Source organism: Saccopteryx bilineata, chromosome 3 (genome assembly GCF_036850765.1).
Source record: "Saccopteryx bilineata isolate mSacBil1 chromosome 3, mSacBil1_pri_phased_curated, whole genome shotgun sequence".
In the NCBI taxonomy this organism is placed as follows: domain Eukaryota; kingdom Metazoa; phylum Chordata; class Mammalia; order Chiroptera; family Emballonuridae; genus Saccopteryx; species Saccopteryx bilineata.
The window spans coordinates 130,010,415-130,027,011 of NC_089492.1; positions in this window are offsets into that span (position 1 = coordinate 130,010,415).

Sequence of the window (16,597 nt, forward strand, 5' to 3'; positions counted from 1 at the left end):
CATAAACAGGAATCCTCCTAGCCTGCATAAGCGAAATTAACCAACATTAGAACAAAGAGTGAGAGGAAAGACATGTAAATTGTTTCCAGCAACTTAAACAAGCAAGTGAAGTGGGTGCAAATACTCAGCATCATAGCCAATACGGAGGTGGAGGGGGGAGAACTTAGCCTTTTGCTAAGCTTCGAATTTACAAAGGCTTTTATTTAGCCACTTGTAGTCTACAACAGTATGGCTATAAAAATTTTATAAGTTTCCCAGTCAATTTAAGTGTACATCCATTCTAGTGTTTTTAATGGTAACATAGTATCCCATTGGTAAGCACCAAAATTTATAGAATCAGTCCATTATTGATGGACTTTTAATTGTTTTCAGTTTTTTTGTTTTGGTCTTCTGATACAGATAGGCTGCAATGTAACATCCCTAAACATGTATACAAGTATATCTAAAGTCCTGGAAGTAGAATTTCTGGAATGAAAGATACACAAACTAAACATTTTGAAAAATAAGCATTATTACCCTTTAAACATATTGTGTTAACGTACACTTCCATGCACAATGAACTTTTTATTTGGTTCCTATCATGTGTCAGGTAGTATGCATTTAGATTTTAGAAATACCAAACAGTAATTGAGGCAAAGGTAGATGTCAGGTCTAAGATTTCCACAGAGTATCAGGCAGAGGGAAAATCTATTAATTTTGCTATGATTGAAACAGCAAAGGACTGCAAGTCATACATTGGTCCAAAGACAATAGAATACCAAATTTCAGGTTAAAATGTACATAATTATAATAGCAAATGTGTTTAGTTTTTAAATTTTAGTTTCAAATTTCTGAATGTATCCTATCGACACGGTTAATAATAATCTCCACAAACATTTCAGATCTGGGTAAACTGGGGGCCATAAAGGTCAATTATTGAATAAATGAATGAATAAATGGGTCAAAAGATCATTAGTTTTAACATTCCTGCACAAATCATATTCTAACCAAGTTTATATCCATAAGCATTTGCAATTCTGAAAACTTCCATGTAATTAAAAATGAGCTACTATTAGTAAATTGCTATTTAGAAAAAAATATCTAAGTTAGCACAGCACAATTTGAAAACTTACAACTAGGCATATGCAAATTTGGTCCTAAGTCATAAAATAGTCATTTGGAATTTAGGCATGTAATGGTGAAAAAATACTATTGGTACAAATATCTGTAGACATGAAAAAATACAAAATGTGACATAAATCTTTCTGAAACTAGAAAAATGGCATTGGTCTTATGCTTCTAATTTGATAAAAGACACAAACTTGAGATGGGAAGAAACTTAGTTATATTCAATAGTTGATACCAGAAAATCTCTTCTAGGCACAATAGGGTTTCCAGAAAGTATGAGAATTAGCAAAGAGTAGGCCTTTGGATGGGAGTAAATCCAACATGAGGTAATATAATGCCTTAATAGATATATAGTACACTGGACAAAAAAAATAAGAGCAAGGGATTTTTGAAGCTCCAAACAGCTAAGTAGTTGCCACTCTACAATCTAGCAGTATCTGGTAGGGCTCCATGTACCAACCATATAGGGGGTCCAGTGATTCCAGTCTTTAATGATTCAAAAGTGAGAGTGACAAATAGTCCAGAGGTAGAGTGACTAGGTATGTTTCATCAAGACAAATCCTAGTTATTATCCCTCTGGATAAAAAATGCGGGTAGTTGGTCTATGGGACAAGACAATACCCTAACTGTACAAAGAAGGCTGGCTTTAGGTTAGGGTAGAGCTTGATTCTAAGTTTCAGTGTGTTGGACTAAACTTCTTTAGGTTCCTTCTCTGGCATTTAATATCTTTGTAGAGGTTAAGATGATGGTGAACCAGCAAGCTAAAGTTCAATGGCTGGAACTATAGAGAGAAAATAGCTATGGAGGCGGTGGGCCAGAAAATCCTAATTAAGTGTTTGTCTAATAGAATTCAATGTTGGAACTGGGTATTTTAACATGTAAACATTTTATTGCTACCAGACTTTATGTTACCACATTTACGCCAATCTTACACCACCCATCCTAAGTTGCAGTAGCTATGGAGTCATAAAAGAAGACAGTGGCATGGCTTGCAGATATTAAGCACAGATTGTTAACCTCACGTTACAAACTGGTATCATGGAACCTGGCATGAAGCTAAGAAGAAAAACTTTTTTAAAAACTTGTAAATTTAAGCTATATCTCTACGCTGGAACACCCCTCAAAATTTCTCTTATCAGCATCATACATCATCTTTGAAAGGACTCATGTATTATAATAGGAAAAGTAGGTCTATAGATGAAGTATGTTTCTTTGAAGATCCCATCAATGAGTTCTGTGGGGTCTTGGCACTTATATCATAATCTTCCCAATCACTGGTACTAAAAAAGACCCCAAGGAGATTGATCTAGGTTTCCCTCAAAGCTTCCAGTAAAGAAAAATTACAAGTGCCCTAGCCAATGGCAAAGTGGAAATAGCACTGTCCTAGAGTGTTGTTTCTGGTCACGGGATCAAGCCCTGAGGGTGCTAGTTCTGAAAAAAATGATTTGATGCTTCTCTCTCTCTGTCTTGAAAACAAACAAAAACAAAGAAAAATGACCTAGATCCACAGATTTCTTCCCCAAAACCAACTTATTCTATATATGGGGGTGAGGGGAACTACAAAAGTAGGTTTATAGCTATTAGTACTCAAAATAGAGTTTATTCATCTATTATTAATAACTGTACTCTTTTCTATGCAAATACCATACACCTCCTTTGCCCCACCCCGTATAAGTCATTAGCAACCCAGCTCTCACTCACACTCATAACAGTGGTTAGTAAAACAAGGATTGAACAGGGGAAAGAAAAACAGAGGCAATCCAGGCCACGCCTGGCTAATTGCACACATCTGTTCTTGTGCTTGGGTGCACCATGTAACACTACAATGGCTGATTCTCCACAACATCCATCAGGTCAAGTTAGTCCATGATACTTCTAAGTAAAGTCATCAAGAAAAAAGCATGCAGATCTCACCGGTTGGCACAGAGGATAGAGCACCAACCTGGGACAATAAGGACCTACGTTTGAAATCCCGAGGTCACCACTTTGAGCTTGGGGTAACTGGCTTGAGCATGGGATCATAGACTTGTGCCATGGTCACTGGCTTGAGCACAAAAGTTGTTGGTTTGAATGCCAATGGTGCTGGCTTGAGCCAAAGGACACTGGTTTGAGCAAGGGGCCACTGACTTGGCTGGAGCCTCAGAGTAAAGGCACATGTGAGAAAGCAATCAATGATCAACTAAGGTGCAACAACTACGAGCTGAGCCTTCTGTTCTCTCTCCCTTCCTGTCTGTCTCTGTCTTCTCTCTTATAAAAAACAAACAAACCAAGAAAACCTTTTTTAAATTTAAAAAATAAATCCACATGTATCTTTTTTTCCTGTCCACCTTCACCGTCCGTGTTCCTATTCCTCATGAATGTCCTTGTCTTTGTCTAACTATTCTCTTCTTTCTCCCAGGCCAGGCACCAGCATGGCTGACTGAGAACCCTAGAGGTATAAAGTTCTACAGCGCCTGATGGCTAGTGGGCAGGAGACTACAGTAGCTGCCACACAGGATGGAGTTTAGGTGAGAAGGAGAAAGGCAAATCTCGTGAATGCCTCACATGTATGAGAGAGCAAAATGGCAGGGTGACTACATAACCCAAGGAACCAGATGTAGAGAATTACGGGCAGCGGAACTGCAACCAAAGGCTGCAGGAGGAAAGGCTTGCCATCAGCTGCCCTCCTGCCCTTTGGTACTGTGTTTGCTCTGTTTGTGTGTGTGACAGAGACAGAGAGAGGGACAATAGGGACAGACAGAAAGGAAGAAGAGAGATGAGAAGCATCAACTTGTAATTGTGACACTTTAGTTGTTCATTGATTGCTTTCTCATATGAGCCTTTACTCTGGGGCTCCAGCGAAGCCAGTGACCCCGTGCTGAAGCCAGTGACCCTGGGCTCAAGTTGGTGAGCCTAGCTCAAACCAGATGAGCTCGTGCTCAAGCCGGCAACCTCCGGATTTCAAACCTGGGTCCTCTGAGTCCCAGTTTGATGCTCTATTCACTGCTCCACCTCCTGGTCAAGCTGTTATTTGCTTTTTTTTTATAAATAAAATTTTATTTTAATGGGGTGACATCAATATATCAGGGTACATATATTCAAAGAAAACATGTCCAGGTTATCTTGTCATTCAACTCTGTTGCATACACATCACCCAAAGAGAGATTGTCCTCTGTCACCTTCTATCTCATTTTCTTTGTACCCTCCCTCTCCCCCTCTCCCTCCCTCCCTCCCCCCTACCCCCGTAACCACCACATTCTCATCCATGTCTCTTAGTCTTGTTTTTATGTCCCACCAATGTATGGAATCCTGCAGATCTCGGTTTTTTCTGATTTACTTATTTCAGTCCATACGTTATTTGCTTTTAATAGGCAGAGTCCATTAGGGGAAGCACTGGACACTGAAAAGAAGACTCCTGCTGCTGGAAGCTGACAGGAAGCAACATTCCTGAGTGTAAGAACGCACGATCAAAGCTGATCTCAGAAACAATGCCTAAATGAAGAAGAAGAAAAAGGTAAGCAGGAGGCAGATGCAAGCCCAGCCCAGCCCAAGAAAGGGAGCACTCAAGAACAAACTAAAAGAGCCTTGGACCACATCATTCTCCACAAAACACACTCATCAAACTTCAGTTGATTCTAAGAAATTGACAAAAAGAACTCCTGAATCCAATTCCTTTGCTCCTCAAATGTTGCTGCAAATTCACTAGAGATGGACTTACGTCATTTCAGGACAAATGTAATTGTGCAACCTAGATGTCCCATTTATTTCTAAAGATATTAATAATATATATAATGATAAAGATATATTTTAGACACTATATTATAGATTATAATTAATTACTAGTTAATTATGTTAATGAATGTCATTATGAGACTATTTCCCTAACATAAGAGCCTGGGGAACATGAGATAATCACACGTGTCTTGTTGACGATCATGTCACACTCCAGAGCTCAGCCATAAAGGTGTTGGTTTAGTTCCCCTACCGCTCCCTCTGTGCAATCCTGTTTTCTTGTTGGCAATCTGACCAACCTATTGGCTCTCTCAGCCCTTTCAACTTTATTGACTGCTTTGTGACAACATTCTCCACCAAACCAACCACCACCAGTTAGAGAATCACGGGGTTTCCATGGATTTGTAAATACATTTGGATCATCGCAACTGGCCATTACCATTAACCAGTGACCAGTGACAGTGGCCAGTGTCACCAGTAACCTCTGTACTGGACACATGTGCTCTTTGGCTCTAGCCAGTCAAAAATCTAGTATTGTCTTCTCATCCAATGAATCTATTACTGATATACTGACCTCTTCTTTAATCATGTCAGGTAAGAAAACTTTCTAATGTTTTATTAGATATTTTCCCCCTAAAATTAGCAGTAGAGCCAAAAATAGCATAGAATAATGGTGGAAAGTATTGATCTAGAAATTGGAAGAATTGATTTGTTTTGATTTTGATATTCACTCGCTATGTGACCATGGACAAGTCAGTGACTCTCATAAAATATGTTTTTCCCTCATCTATTAAATCACCATGTTAGATTGGTTGTTCTCGCTAATCCCTAACTTTTCTAACACAGTGTTTTAAAAGAGCATCTATGTAGAAAATGAAATCAACACTTCTTAAGATTTTTTAAGAGAAGGATGGAGAAAACTGGGGTGGTGGAGAGAACTAGCACTATATATCCCAGATGTCTCATGTGTAATCATCTCCCATGATGAATGTTTCAACGTCAGTACTTTCAGTGATTTTGAAGTTTTCTATCCAAACTAGGTGAGAAGAGAAAACAGGGAGAGAAGATGGAGAGTAATGGGCTATAGGGAGACAAGTATTTAAATGTAGGAAACTTGAGAATTGTGTTCATCAGCACAGGGCAACAGGCACCAGGAGGGAGGGAAGCAGAAGAATGAAGGAGGGAAGCTGAACGGATGAAGAAGAGAGCTTGGAGGAGCTCTCAGGAGCCAAAAAAGTGGTTGGAATAGAATGTTGGGAGGAACCAAAGATTTTCTATTGTAGCAGAAGAAGAGTATAGTGTCTAATCTGCTCAGCGGATGGGACAATTAAGTTGATTTTAGAAAATGCTTATGTGACTAGACTAGGAGGGAAAGTAAGACCAAAATAGGGTATCACGAGGAGACAAGATGGCGCTGGAGTAGGCGGACGTACCAGCATCTACCTCCCAGAACCAAAGTGGAATACAAACTAATTTTTGGAACTATCATCTGGAAAAACCAACTTTGGACTAAACTAAGAGGACTCTTCAACCCAGGAACACTAAAGAAGCCACACCAAGACTGGTAGGAAAAGAGGAAACGTGGAGAGGGCTGCCCAGCTCCCTGGAGCAAACGGCTGCAGGGAGAGACTCGCGTGGCGGGAAGTGAGTTTAGCAGAGGGGGGAGGGTCCTGAGCCCCAGGAACAAAGCCCCAGCCTATAGCCCCAGAGTCCAGAAGAGGCGTAGGACAGTATTTAGCTGGAAATAAGTCAGGATACTGTTTGTGAGAAAGAGTCTGATTTCTCAGACCCAGGATCCTTCTTAAAGGAACTGCGCAGAACATCTCTCTCACAAACACTCACCCGGGGCTCCTGGGGACGGAGGGAGAGGGGAGAGGACCAGAGTGACAGGAAGAGAGTATAATCTGGGAGGCACAGGGAGAAACATTTTGGGAGATAGCCACCCTAACCCCTGGGATGAGTCACTCCCCAAAGCTGAAGTGAATATTTCCCCCGGAAACAGCAATACCAGCAAAGGGAAGCAGGAGAGCAGCCAACCAAGCTCCCCCGCGGCACGCAGAGCAGAGTCGCATAGAAGGAGGGAGCTTTTGGGTCTACAGTAGTGAGTCTTAGGGTCTGAGCTGGAACGCCCCCACCCACACGGCTGAGGGCTCCCCGGAGGGCCAGCAGCAGCGAGAGACAAAAGCGCGGTTCTGCTAGCAGGGGTGGAAGCCAGCTGGCCACCACTGGGCTCAGGTGTGAGCTCAATCTTGCCTGGCTGGGGGAAGGGGGCGTGCAAAAGCAGTCAAACTCAGCAGCCGGCAGCCTGTAATCCAGCCTGCGGGAGAAGGGCCGGAACCCCGGAAAGGGTGGAGACAAGCCCAGGGGCAAGGGCAGAGGAGCACAGCCTTGCCCCACCCATGCAACCCAGGCTTGTGGTCTGACTTGGTGGCCGGCTCCTCCCGCGGGGGTGGAGCCAAAAGGCTAGAAGAGGCGGAGTTCCGCTACTGAGCTGAGCTTGGGCACGCATTCCTGCCTGGTGGTAGAGCCAAGACTAGCAGTCGTTCCTTGAGCAAGGGCAGGGCGAAAGCCCGGAAACAGGCGGAGACCTGCAGCTGAGCAAAGGTGCTCGCCAGTGCCCTCAGGACCGAGCATAACGTCACACACGGGAGCGGGGCAAAGGCCAAAGCCACCAATGCTTGTACACCCGAGTGGCTGATCACAGCCACTCCTGTGAAGAGAAAATGCAGAGGCAGAGAAATACAACACAAATAAACCAAGAGAAATCCCCAGAAAAGGACCTAAGTGAATCAGATATAACCAAATTACCAGATGCAGAGTTTAAAATAACGATTGTTAGGATGCTCAAAGATATTAGAACAACCATAGATGGCCATTATGAAAACCTAAATAAAGAAATAACAAATATAAAAAAGGACATTGAAATAATAAAAAAGAATCAGTCAGAAATGACAAATACAATATCTGAAATAAAGAATACAATGGAAGGCATCAAGAGAAACAACATCCGCATCATAGGGGTTCCTGAAGAAGAAGAGAACGAACAAGGGATAGAGACTTTGTTCAAACAAATCATAGCAAAAAACTTCCCCCAATTAAGGCAGGAAAACATTGCACATGTTCAGGAAGCACAGAGAACTCCATTAAGGAGAAACCCAAAGAAACCAACACCAAGACACATCATAATTAAAATACCAAAGCTAAGTGATAAAGAGAAAATATTAAAAGCTGCTAGAGAAAAAAAGACTATCACCTACAAAGGAGGCCCCATAAGGATGACTTCTGACTTCTCAACAGAAACACTTGAGGCCAGAAGGGAATGGCAAGAAATATTCAAAGTAATGCAGAACAGGAACCTACAACTAAGACTAATTTATCCAGCAAGGCTATCATTTAAAATTGAAGGAGAAATAAAAAGCTTTACAGACAAAAAAAAAACCAAAAAAACAAAACTCAAGGAATTCACTGCAACCAAACCAAGGCTGCAAGAAATGCTAAGGGACTTGTTGTAAACAGATCAAAGGAAAAAAAGAATACAAGAAAAGAGGAATACAGTTTAAAAAAAAATGGCAATAAACAATTACATATCAGTAATAACCTTAAATGTTAATGGATTAAATGATCCGATCAAGAGACATAGGGTGCTGCGTGGATAAGAAAACAGGACCCATACATATGCTGTCTACAAGAGACACACCTTAAATCAAAAGATGCACACAGACTGAAGATAAAAGGATGGAAAAAAATATTTCATGCAAATGGAAATGAAAAAAAAGCTGGGGTAGTTGCAATACTTATATCAGACAAAATGGACTTTAAAACAAAGACCATAGTTAGAGATAAAGAAAGTCACTACATAATGATAAAGAGAGCAATCCAAAAGGAAGATATAACCATTATAAATATCTACACACCTAATATAGGAGCACCTAAGTATATAAAGCAGACTTTGATGGACTTAAAGGGCGAGATCAACAGCAATACTATAATAGTAGGGGATTTCAATACCCCATTAACATCATTAGATAGATCCTCAAGAAAGAAAATTAACAAAAAAACAGCAGACTTAAAGGACATATTAGATCAACTCGATTTAAAAGATATCTTCAGAACCTTTCACCCTAAAACAGCAGAATATACATTCTTTTCAAGTGCTCATGGTACATTCTCTAGAATAGACCACATGTTAGGGCACAAAACTGGACTCAACAAATTTAAGAAGATTGAAATCATATCAAGCACTTTCTCTGATCACAAGGGCATTAAACTAGAAATCAACCACAATAGAAAAATTGAAAAACATTTAAACACTTGGACACTAAATAGCATGTTACTAAATAACGAATGGGTTAACATTGAGATCAAAGAAGAAATTAAAAAATTCCTAGAAACAAACGATAATGAGCATACATCAACTCAAAATTTATGGGACACAGCAAAAGCAGTCCTGAGAGGGAAGTTTATAGCATTATAGGCATACCTCAAGAAGCTAGAAAAAGCTCAAATAAACAACTTAACCCTGCATCTAAAAGAACTAGAAAAAGAACAGCAAGTAAAGCCCAGAGCTAGTAGAAGGAAGGAAATAATAAAGATCAGAGCAGAAATAAATGACATAAAGGCTAAAGAAACAACACAGAGAATCAATGAAACCAGGAGCTGGTTCTTTGAAAAGGTAAACAAGATTGATGAACCTTTAACGAGACTCATCAAGAAAAAAAGAGAGAGGACTCAAATAAATAAAATTAGAAACGAGAGTGGAGAAATAACAACTGACACAACAGAAATACAAAATATTGTAAGAAAATACTATGAAGAACTGTATGACAAAAAACTAGACAACCTAGATGAAACTGACAAATTCTTTGAATCATATAATCTTCCAAAAATCAATCTGGAAGAATCAGAAAACCTAAACAGACCAATTACAACAAATGAGATTCAAACAGCTATCAAAAAATTCCCAAAAAAGAGAAGTCCTGGGCCTGATGGTTTCACAAGTGAATTCTACCAAATATTCAAAGACGAACTAACTCCTATCCTTCTCAAGCTATTTCAAAAAATTCAAGAGGAAGGAAGACTTCCAAACTCCTTTTATGAGGCAAGCATAATTCTGATTCCAAAACCAGGCAAAGACAACACAAAAAAAGAAAATTATAAGCCAATATCCCTGATGAACTTAGATGCTAAAATCCTCAACAAAATATTAGCAAACCGGATCCAGCAATATATGAAAAAAATCATACACCATGATCAAGTGGGATTTATTCTTGGGAGGCAAGGCTGGTACAATATTCGCAAATCAATCAATGTGATTCATCACATAAACAAAAGAAAGGAGAAAAACCACATGATAATTTCAATAGATGCAGAAAAAGCATTTGATAAAATCCAGCACCCATTCATGATCAAAACTCTCAGCAAAGTGGGAATAAAGGGAACATATCTCAACATGATAAAGGCCATCTATGACAAACCCACAGCCAACATCATACTCAATGGGCAAAAATTAAAAGCAATACCCTTAAGATCAGGAACAAGGCAGGGGTGCCCCCTTTCACTACTCTTCTTCAACATAGTTCTGGAAGTCCTAGCCACAGCAATCAGACAAGAAAAAGAAATAAAAGGCATCCAAATTGGAAAAGAAGAAGTAAAACTATCAGTATTTGCAGATGATATGATATTGTACATAGAAAACCCTAAAGTCTCAGTCAAAAAACTACTAGACCTGATAAATGAATTCGGCAATGTGGTAGGATATAAAATCAATACTCAGAAATCAGAGGCATTTTTATACACTAATAATGAACTGTCAGAAAGAGAAATCAAGGAATCAATCCCCTTTACCATTGCAACCAAAAAAATAAAGTACCTAGAAATAAATCTAACCAAGGAGATTAAAAACTTGTACTCAGAAAATTATAAAACATTGATAAAACAAATCAAGGAAGATACAAATAAATGGAGGCATATACCGTGTTCATGGTTAGGAAGAATAAACATCATTAAAATGTCTATATTACCCAAAGCAATTTATAAATTCAATGCAATACCAATTAAAATACCAATGACTTACTTCAAAGATATAGAACACATATTCCAAAAATTTATATGGAACCAAAAGAGAACACGAATAGCCTCAGCAATCTTGAAAAGGAAGAATAAAGCAGGAGGGATCATACTTCCGGATATCAAGTTATATTATAAGGCCATTGTACTCAAAACAGCATGGTACTGGCATAAGAACAGGCACATAGATCAATGGAACAGAACAGAGAACCCAGAAATAAACCCACAGCTCTATGGACAACTGATATTTGACAAAGGAGGTAAGGAAATATAATGGAGTAAAGACAGCCTCTTCAACAAATGGTGTTGGGAAAATTGGACAGCTACCTGCAAAAAAATGAAACTAGACTACCAACTTACACCACTCACAAAAATAAACTCAAAATGGATAAAAGACTTAAATGTAAGCCGTGAAACCATAAGCATCTTAGAAGAAAACATAGGCAGTAAGCTCTCTGACATCTCTCGCAGCAATATATTTGCTGATTTGTCTCCTCAGGCAAGTGAAATAAAAAACAGGATAAACAAATGGGACTTTATCAAACTAAAAAGCTTCTGCACAGCTAAAGACAATAAGAACAGAATAAAAAGACAAACTACACAATGGGAGAATATATTTGACATTGCATCTGATAAGGGGATAATAACCAAAATTTATAAAGAACTTATAAAACTTAATACCAGAAAGACAAACAATCCAATCCAAAAATGGGCAAAAGAAATGAATAGACACTTCTCCAAAGAGGACACACAGATGGCCAAAAAGCATATGAAAAAATGTTCAACATCATTAATGACTAGAGAAATGCAAATTAAAACCACAATGAGATATCATCTCACACCAGTCAGAATGGCGCTCATCAATAAAACAACACAGAATAAGTGCTGGCGAGGATGTGGAGAAAAGGGAACCCTCCTGCACTGCTGGTGGGAATGCAGACTGGTGCAGCCACTGTGGAAAACAGTATGGAGATTCCTCAAGAAATTAAAAATCGAACTGCCTTTTGACCCAGCTATACCGCTGTTAGGAATATACCCCAAGAACACCATAACATTGTTTGAAAAGAAGAAATGCACCCCCATGTTTATGGCAGCATTGTTCACAATAACAAAGATCTGGAAACAGCCCAAGTGTCCGTCAGAGGACGAGTGGATTAAAAAGCTTTGGTATATATATACTATGGATACTACTCAGCCATAAGAAATGATGACATAGGATCTTTTACAACAACATGGATGGGCCTTGATAACATTATACTGAGCGAAAGAAGTAAATCAGAAAAAACTAAGAACTATATATGATTCCATACATAGGTGGGACATAAAGATGAGACTCAAAGACATGGACAACAGGGTTGGTGTTACAGGGTGGGGGTTTGGGGGAGGGGAGGGGCACAAAGATCATGGCTTTTCAGCATTTGCCATATTTCCCCTTTAATCTATAGACAGACAGCAAATATTTATTTATGGTGTTTCCACTATAAAGACTGCTGTCTTAGGGACAAATGCTGATGAACTATTTCAGCAGTTCCTCCTCCTTCAAAGACTTATATATCAACATAGAGCTCCATGTTTCATAGGACATACTGAAGCTCACTCCATGCTCCCTGGAGCTTTAACACAAAGGAATGCCCTTTATTTTTTTTACTCTTTTTTTTTGTTTGTTTTTTTGTTGTATTTTTTCTTTTATTTATTTATTTTTTGTGTTTTTCTGAAGATGGAAATGGGGTGGCAGTCAGACAGACTCCCGCATGCGCCTGACTGAGATCCACCTGGCATGCCTGCCAGGGGGAATGCTCTGCCCATCTGGGGTGTTGCTCTGTTGCAACCAGAGCCATTCTGGCAACTGAGGCAGAGGCCATGGGGCCATCCTTAGTGCCCGGGGTGGCTTTGCTCCGGTGGAGCCTTGGCTGTGGGAGGGGAGGAGAGAGGCGGAGAGGAGGGAGAGAGGGGGAGGGGTGGAGAAGTAGATGGGCGCTTCTCCTGTGTGCTCTGGCCCAGGAATCCTGCACACCAGGCGGATGGTCTACCCCTGAGCCAACCGGCCAGGGCCTAGGAAAGCCCTTGTTGATCAAGCTACCCAAAAGAAAATTATATGGAGCAACCATGACAGACTGAGCAAGTCAGTCTCATACTATTCATCACCAGAACGCTGCAGCCCGATGTAAACAGTTTCAACTTTCTCAAGAAGCAGCACGGCAGATTGGGAAATCCTGTCCAAGGGGTCCTATACTGCCCCCTCATTTGGAGTTAACCCTCAAGGACCCCTACCAGGACAACTTTGGCAGATGGATGTTACTCATACACCTTCATTTGGCAAACAGTCGTATGTCCACATTACAGTGGCTTCATACTCCAGATCTATAGTAACCTCTGTCAGAACAGGAGAGGCTGCTAAGCATGCTATAGTTCATGGTCTGTATGCATTGTTCTATTATTGGATTTCCTAAACTGGCTTAACTGAAAATGCTTCTGCATATGGAGCAAAAGCATTTACTGTATTTTGTCATGCTTACAATCTTTAAAGTTAAGGTATTATTAAAGTGTACTCAGAAAATATTTTAAGGTCAATTAAAAAAAAAACAATTTAAAAGGGGGTAGTCATATCCTGGAACTCCTACGGGTCTACTATATCATGCTTTTTACTTAAAAAAAATTTTTTTTTACATTTCTTTTGAAGGTTGATGAACAGGAGACACCAAATCTTTTTTGCCTGCAAAGTACTACCTTCTTTATTAGATCCAGCTAATAACACCGTTTTGTCTTTTTCCAAATAGCTCCAGATATATGGAAAAGATTTATATAGGCAGATGGGGATCCTCAAACCCCTCAGCGAGATCTTCTGAGCATGGCTTTTAAGATACCAAGAGGCAGAAAAAGCCCAATAGAGATCAGGGGAACTACCAGCTTTTAGGATACGCCCTTAAAGGCTCCAACGCCCCAAAGGGGTCTCCTAGGATGCCATCTAGGTCCTGCTTCAATAGTGGAAAGGAAGGTCATTGAGCTAAAGCCTGCCAGGCTTACATGCCTCTACTGTGAGGAAACAGGGACACTGGAAGGTAGGCTTCCCCCTCACTCCTCTAAGGGAGGGTTCAGTCTCTTCCAGCCCTGCTCCAGCCACTTATATCCTAACCTTGCCCAAAAAGCTGGGGTTTGCCACTGAAGGCTGAAGGTGCCCAGGGCCGTCGGCCCCATCTATGACACTGTGGACGAACCCAGGGTATTTCTTCCAAGAAGCAGGTAAACTGATCGCATTTGCACAAGGGCCAGTTAACTATGCTTTGCCTGAATAGCCAGGTTTTTTATTCTTCCCTCAAAGATCTCTGTTGTGGGTGTTGATAGTCCTATGTTCTGCTGCTTTGCTTAATATATAGTGTTTCCTTTATCCCTCCTATCTCAATGCCCCACTCATATTTCAGGCTGGGACCTACTCCTAATTTAGAGCTCTCTTTCCCCCTTTTGCCAACTTCTATTATGAATCTACCTTTGCCACCCAGCTTAGTGTATCCCAAGGTTCTCTTTACCATGCCACAGTCGCAGAGCTCCAGGGAAAAGCTACCTGGTCTCATCTCTCCAGGCAGAGGAGAACAGAAGCTCCATATCCACACATGCTGCAAATGGCTTCTCCAGTCTACCTGAATCATTACCAGCTAGAAGCAGCGGTCACTGGGACTTGGACATGAGCTGCAAAGTATAGAATGGTGACAACAATTCCAGTGCCATGCGGACTTTTCCTGGATGTGGACTTTTCCTGGACTCCTGCTCCCTGTGACAGATCCTAACAGACTGAACTGTGGTTGGGTTGCATTTTTCAGGGATTTGACATGGTGATGGGGCCAACTTGGACTTGGTGAACATGTTAAGGACACTACTCTTTTATGGATTCTTGCTGTACTGGCCAAGAGTTGGCTTAAAGGCTTTTAATCATCTTAAAAAAAATAGAAGGCTGGATAAAGAAGATGCACATATACACCATGGTATACTAGTCAGCTAGAAGAAATGATGACATCGGATCACTTACAGCAGATTGGTGGAATCTTGATAACTTTATGTGGAGTGAAATAAGCGAATCAGAAAAAAACAAGAACCGCAGGATTCCATACATTGGTGGGACATAAAAGTGAGACTATGAGACATGGACAGGAGTGTGGTGGTTACGGGGGGTGGGGGGAGGGGTGGATGGGGGAGGGGGAGGGGTACAAAGAAAACTGGATAGAGGGTGACAGAGGATGATCTCTCTTTGGGTGATGGGTATGCAACAGAACTAAATGACAAAATAACCTGGAAATGTTTTCTTTGATATATGTAACCTGATTTATTGATGTCACCCCATTTAAATAAAAATTTATTTATTAAAATGAATAAATAAATAAAAATAGGGTATCACTAGGAAAAGCATGCTGGCTTGACCAAGCGGTCACTGGCTCGGCTGGAACACCTGTGGTCAAGGCATGTATGAGAAAGCAGTCAATGAACAACTAAAAAGCTGCAACACAGAATTGATATTTCTCATCTCCTTTCCTGTATGTTTGTCCCTCTCTCACTCTTTCTCTTATTACAAAAATGAATAAATAAAATTGAATTAAAATAAAACAAATGCACTTCTGGAGAATCTCTATCTCAGATAGTCATTTGAGGTAGGTACAGAAACTCGATTCTAAGAGAGGAAGAATAACTTTTTAAATTTACAAACTAAACTCAGTCTATGTGAATTCTAGCAAATAGCATGTGTACTGTTCAGGCAAAACAAAAAGCTGAAGATTACATAAGTGAAAGCTGCAATATTTCTAAGGGACAAAAAAGCACCTGTATTAGAAGTTTTATTGCACTCAGATTTTGTCTCAGAGCAGAGTCCTGGCAGGAAAGTCGGATCCTTAGGTTATGGAACCTGGTGATAATACTAACATAGTGAAAGAATATGAACAAGTCTATTTGACCTCTCTGCTCTAAATTTCCTCACTCATAGGATGACAATGTTAAAACAGAGACTCTCTACAACTGCTGGTTCTAAAATTTTTTGATTCTAGGAAAGAACAGACACATCAGTACAAGTGCAGGATCAAGGGAAAGACAGAACAGGCAGTGAGCGCTTGCATCTGGTCTACGGGACACTGTGGAAACCAAAACACTTGGGTATTTTGCACATTTCTGCCCATGTTGGGAGCGCAGGCAGTTAATACAGAAAAGCAGCAATGTGTGTCATCACTGAGGAGCCATCATAAACTTTTGAGCTTTGCTATCTCAGGGAGGATTGTGATTAGAGGTTTTCTGATAGCACCAACCTTAAATAATGCCGTCCTTCAAACATAGTGAGAGTTTATGGATCTCACTGATTTTTTCCCCCATTACCCTCTTGTTTCCTATAGAGAATGGCCAATTTTAAGTTCCATTACCTGGAATTTAAAATTCTCTGACGCTCTCTCTTCCTGTAGTGAGCAGTGGAGCCTCCCTGACAGCTAGTGTCCACAATTTCTCCAAGGTCTCTGTTCCACCTGGCAGTTCAGCATGGCTACTGCCATCAGCTTCAGGCACCTCTTTCCAGCCACTCATGGGTAGTGCCTAACTTTACCAGCATTCTAGCACAACTATTTTGTCTGAAGTTGCTGGCCAAGATATTGTCTGAGCCAGTATACTGAAAATAGGTCTAGTTTATGTATTTCATCAGGAACAGCTCCCTTCCCTCTCCTAGTCCACGGTGTCAAGTGTTCATCTT